Genomic DNA, 6,000 nt, shown 5'->3' with positions numbered 1-6,000 from the left:
CTTCGGGAAGAAATCTGTGTATCATCCACAAAATTCTTTTCAAATAGAAAAGAATGAAAAAGTTTTAAATTTTAATGCGTTTTCAAAAATATTTGAGGATGATATGTTGTCTGTTACTATTAATCATATTAATCAACTTTTTGAAAAGCAAAATTATACTAATTTATATCTTATTCTTTTAGGAGAAGAATTGACTTCTTTAAAAAAAAATATCGATAATATTTTATTGGTCATACAACAGATCAAGTCTAATGTACACATTGAAGAAAAAAAAGATAGAAATATAGTTTCTATAGCTTCTTCTTCTAGTCAATATCCTCCAAAAATACAAGATTTTAAATTTAAATCTTCTGTTTCTGAATTTGAAAAAAATTTATCAGAAAAATTTAAAAATATGAATATTTCTGTTATTAATAATAATGAATCATTTAGTAATAATAATACTGATGATGATGATACAGATAAAATTCAAAAAATGAAATGGGCTGATAGGCCAACTCAAAATCGTTATTACTATTCTCGTCCTACTCCTTTGGATGTTCTTAATGAAGAACAAGAGTACATTATAACAAATAGTTATAATGGGAAAAGCATTTATGAATGGAATGCTGATGGTTTAACAGATAAGAAGATTTATAATCTTGCTCATAGAATGCTTATGTATAGTACTGTTTGTAAAAGTGCTGGTAATACTGATAAGAATATAGCAAAAATGCTTATTTCTGGTTTTACAGGCCAACTTAAAGGTTGGTGGGATAATTATTTATCTCAACAACAGAAAAATGATATTTATGATTCTATTAAAATAGAGAATAATAATCAGACTGAAAATGTTGTTTATAGTCTTATTATGACTATTATTGAACATTTTACTTGTCGTTTTACTGATAATAGTGAAAATATTAGAACTCTTTTGAGTAATATGAAATGTAAGACTCTTATTGATTTCAGATGGTATAAAGATACTTTTCTTTCTAGAATTTATGAATTACCGGATTCTAATAACAATCAATGGAAAGCCAAATTTATTGATGGTCTTCCTCATCTCTTTGCTGAAAGAGTCAGAAAAATTCTTCGTAAAGATAATATTTCTATTCAGTATGATAATTATACTTACGGTAACTTAATAAGTACTTGTATTCAGAAAGGTTTATCTTTATGTAATGATTTAAAACTAAATAATCAGTTAAAAAGACCAAATATTTTTGAAAGAAAACAGCTTGGTCATTTATGTGATCAATTTGGGATTGATATACCCAAGAAAAAGATTCATAAATCTTTAGATAAACCTCATAGGAAGAGACATTTGTCTGAAAGACAAATATTGAAAAAACAAAAACGATTAATTCATAATAATTATAAAAAAGACTTTATTGCCTTAATTGATAGTGAAGCAGATTTAAATGTTATTCAAGAAGGAATAATACCTTCAAAATATTTTCATAAAACTTCTCACTCTCTTTCTCATGCAGGAGGTGAAAAATTACAGGTTAATTATAAATTACCAAAAGCTTATATTTGTAAAAATAAGACTTGTATTCAAACAAGTTTCTTCTTAATAAAAAACCTTTCTACTCAAATCATTCTTGGTTTACCTTTTCTTTATAAAATCTATCCTATTATTTCTATAAATCCTACAGGTATAATTGGTACTTATGAAGGTAAGAATATTCACTTTCAGTTTATTACTAAACCTTATTTAAAAATTTTAAATTCTATCCAAGATCATATTGACAGAAAAATCTTTCATATTAATTCATTAAAAGAAGAAATAAATTCTTTAACTATTGATGATACTTTGAAAAATCCTAAACTATAAGATAAAATTAAATTGCTTCATAACCAATTCTCTTTATAAATTTGTAATGATTTTCCCAATGCTTTTTGGAATAGAAGGAAACATATTGTTTCTCTTCTTTAGGGAAAATTGCTCTTTTGGTCCTGTATGTTTGTCACTTTGCGATTTTGGTCCTTTATATTTTTAGATTGCAGTTTTAGTCCGCTATCTTTATTTTTTTGGCAATTTTAGTCCTTTTTCCGATGTGGCGCTGACGTGGCACCAATTCAATGCTGATGTGGAGCTGACGTGTACAGTGCCACGTCAGCATTTTCGAAGAAAAAGGACCGAAATTGCCAAAAATCGAAACATACAGGACTAAAACTGAAATGTGAAAACATAAAGGACCAAAATCGCAAAGTAACAAACATACAGGACTAAATTTGCAATTTTCCCCTCTTCTTTATGAAGAAAGTTTTGATAAAAAGAATATTCCTACCAAGGCAAGACCTTGTCAGATGAATTTTGAATATTTAGAATTATGTAAGAAAGAAATTCAATATCTTTTAGATAAAAAGTTAATAACTCATTCTCAATCTCCTTGGTCTTGTACTGCTTTTTATGTCAATAAACATTCTGAGATTGAAAGAGGTGTTCCTCGTCTAGTAATAAATTATAAACCTTTAAATAAAGTTTTAAAATGGATTAGGCATCCTATTCCTAATAAAAAAGATCTTCTTGATAGACTATTACATGCCTTAATATTTTCTAAATTTGATTTAAAGTCGGGATTTTGGCAGATCCAAATTAATAAGGATGATAGATATAAAACTGCTTTTAATGTTCCGATAGGACATTATGAATGGAATGCTATGTCTTTTGGTCTGAAGAATGCTCTTTCAGAATTTCAGCAGATTATGAATGATATCTTTACCCCTTATAGTGATTTTATTATTGTTTACATAGATGATATTCTTATATTCTCAAAAAATATTGAGACTCATTTTAAACATTTAAACATATTTAAAACTCTTATTATTCAAAATGGATTAGTTATTTTTAAACCCAAAATGGTTTTATTTCAAACCAATATTAAATTTTTATGTCATAATATTGATAAAGGTAATATTATTCCTATTCAAAGAAGTATAGAATTTGGTAATAAATTTCCAGATATTATTACTTATAAGACTCAATTACAAAGATTTTTAGGTAGTTTAAATTATATATCTGCCTATATTAAGAATTTAGCTAATGATACTGCTATCTTATATGATAGACTTAAGAAAAATCATTCCCCTTGGACTGATCAGCATACCAATTCTGTCAAGAAAATTAAAGAAAAAATTAAACATATTCCTTGCTTAATGATTTCTAATCCTAGATGAAAGAAAATTGTTGAAACAGATGCTTCTGATATAGGCTTTGAAGGTATTTTAAAACAATTAAAACCCCAAAGTAAAGAAGAATATCTTGTTATATTTCATTCAGGAAAGTAGAATTCTGCTCAGAAAAATTACTCTACAGTTGCAAAAGAAATTCTTTCTATTGTTAAATGTATTCTGAAATTTCAGGATGATCTTTACAATCAGAAATTTATTATTAAAACAGATTGCAAGTCTGCAAAATATATGTTTAATAAAGATTTTAAACATGATGTTTCTAAACAAATGTTTGCTAGATGGCAAGCTAATTTAGCTCCTTTTGATTTTGAAATTATTTATAAAAAAGGAGAAGAAAATTATCTTCCTAATTTCTTAACCCGTGAATATTTATCTAATGATGGCAGGAATGAATAGGGGTCGTGGTGAATTTTCCTCTTATAAAGGAAGAGGAGGAAGAGGAAAACCCCCAAATTATATTGGCAATGCTCCAAGGCTGATAGCTCAATTTGGAAATCAACGCCTCATAGACCAACATATTTTTAGTTCTTCTGATAGTAATACTATCCAAAAAAATGATCATTTATATGATGAGTTTCAAGAATTCTTAAAACAAAAAGGTAAGAATAAAGTAATTCCTGATTCTGAAGAATCTTATGCAAATATTGCAAAAGAAAACGAAAATGATTCAGTATTATATACTGAGAATAAAAATAGAGAAATCATTCTTCTTGTAGAAGAAAAATATGAGCAGTGGAAAAATACTCCTTGGATTATCATGGATAGATATCTATCACATACATCATATGTTCATGGTGCTTATAAGCCAAGAGGATATTATGAAACCCTCTTAATCTCTACAAAAACGGTGGAAATTACCCATTTTCAGAGTAATACTCAGCAAACGGAAAGTTATAACTTTTTCAAATTTATTATTAAGAAAATTATATCTATTGAAGAATGGGGAATTTCTCCACTAGCAGAAAAAGAATTATATTCTACTCAAAAACAAATTACTTTTAAATATAATTACTGGAATTACATACAGAGTTTTTATACAACTCTATTCTATGAAAATTCAAAAAGAAAACATTATTGGTTCTTGAAAACATGTGAAAATAATTCACATGATAATATTCCCAACTGGTTCATAAACTGGTGGCAATTCTTTGGGCCTTCATCAAAAATTTTACTTGAAGAATTCAAAAATTACTTTTAAGATTGGATCAGATTCTCTCCAAGAGTTATACAGAACATGACTACAAATTGGGTCAACAATAATTTATCCTGCAATTTTTTTATTGAATTCGGTATCCCATGTATCTGGTAATGACAACCAAAATTTGGTTATAATGATCATGGAATTCCTTGCTTATGGAGGAAGAGCTTATCAAAGTTTTGGGAAAAATTGCTCAGAAATGATCCTGAAACTGGAAAACCACATGGCATAGAGATATTACAAAAAATGGAAGAAAATATATCTCAATACAAGAATGATTTTGCACAACAGGAGAAGGGAAAACAATCTGATGTGATAAGTCCCTTCAAAATTATTACTCAGAAATATCAAGAAATCTACTCAAAAGAACAAATGATCGACTTATATGTTGAAGAAATGAAAAAAGATTTGTTTAAAAATATTGGCAACACTGATACAAAATCTGATCAGTCCATTACTTCAACTGACAGCCACAATCAGTTTATCAAATTAATGCATATGCAAGATGGACAGGATCCCGAAGATGATGATCTTGAAGAAAATCAAATTGATGAAACTTTTGAAAAATTAAAAGCATCGCTAAAGTCCAAGATTGGATGAAAAAAGAATCCTTTAGATAATATATCACTTTCAACTTTTATAAAGTTTGTCAGAAGTTATTCTACTTTTTCAAGATGTAATAATGCATCTTTTTATTATTTTAATAAAAGTAGTTTTATAAGTTTAGCTTGGAATCCGGGGTTGATGTCCGGCTCTTCCTATTTATAGGTGTATTTTGTAAGTTTGGAGGCACGCTTGCGTTTGCTCGCCTCTCTATCTTCTCCCTTTTTCTCTCTCTCTTGTAATAAAAGTCTATTTGAAAATAAAAGTTTGAAGTTTCTGTTTACAATTTTTGTAAGTATTTCTCTTTTTATTTTGTCTATTTCTATTTTTTTATTTAATTCAGCCTAATGACAGGCTAAATTCTCTTTGCTAGATCATAATTATCCTACGAAATGACCATGGTATTGTAATAGTTTAAGATATTATGGGGATCTAAAGGAAGGTTAAATATTTTTTATAAGGTTCGAGGTTAATATTAAGTAGATCAGATTCATGTACTACCCTTCAGCTCGTGTTTGCCTTGAAAGGACTTTAGAGCATTGTGGGTATTTGTTTTGAATCTTGATCTACTTAATTAGTCTCGGTAAACTCCTTATATATATATTTTTTGTAAAATAAAAAGATTAAATAATAATTATTTCCATTTTGATCGAACCTTCCCATGATTCTCAGCTCGAGTACTCGAATTACAACCGAACTCGAGCTCGAGCTCATATTTTACTACTCTATCGAGCTCGAGCTCGAGCTCGAGTAGTAGAATATGAGCTTGAGCTCGAGTAGTGTGCTATTCGAGCTCGATTCGGCTCGATAACACCCCTAATCTATATTAATCGATTTGATATGTCAAAGTTACCCAAACGTCAAATGACACATCTATCCTATAAAACTACTCAATTGTTTACGTGGATAAATGACAAAGATGTCGAAATCAAAATTATCCTATAAAACTACTCAATTGTTTACGTGGATAAATGACAAAGTGTCGAAATCAAAATATAATCTATATCTACTTACTCGAG

Source organism: Henckelia pumila, chromosome 3, assembly GCF_033568475.1.
Source record: "Henckelia pumila isolate YLH828 chromosome 3, ASM3356847v2, whole genome shotgun sequence".
Taxonomy (NCBI): Eukaryota; Viridiplantae; Streptophyta; class Magnoliopsida; order Lamiales; family Gesneriaceae; genus Henckelia; species Henckelia pumila.
The sequence above is the reverse complement of the archived record's forward strand: the minus strand, read 5'-3'. Positions refer to the sequence as shown.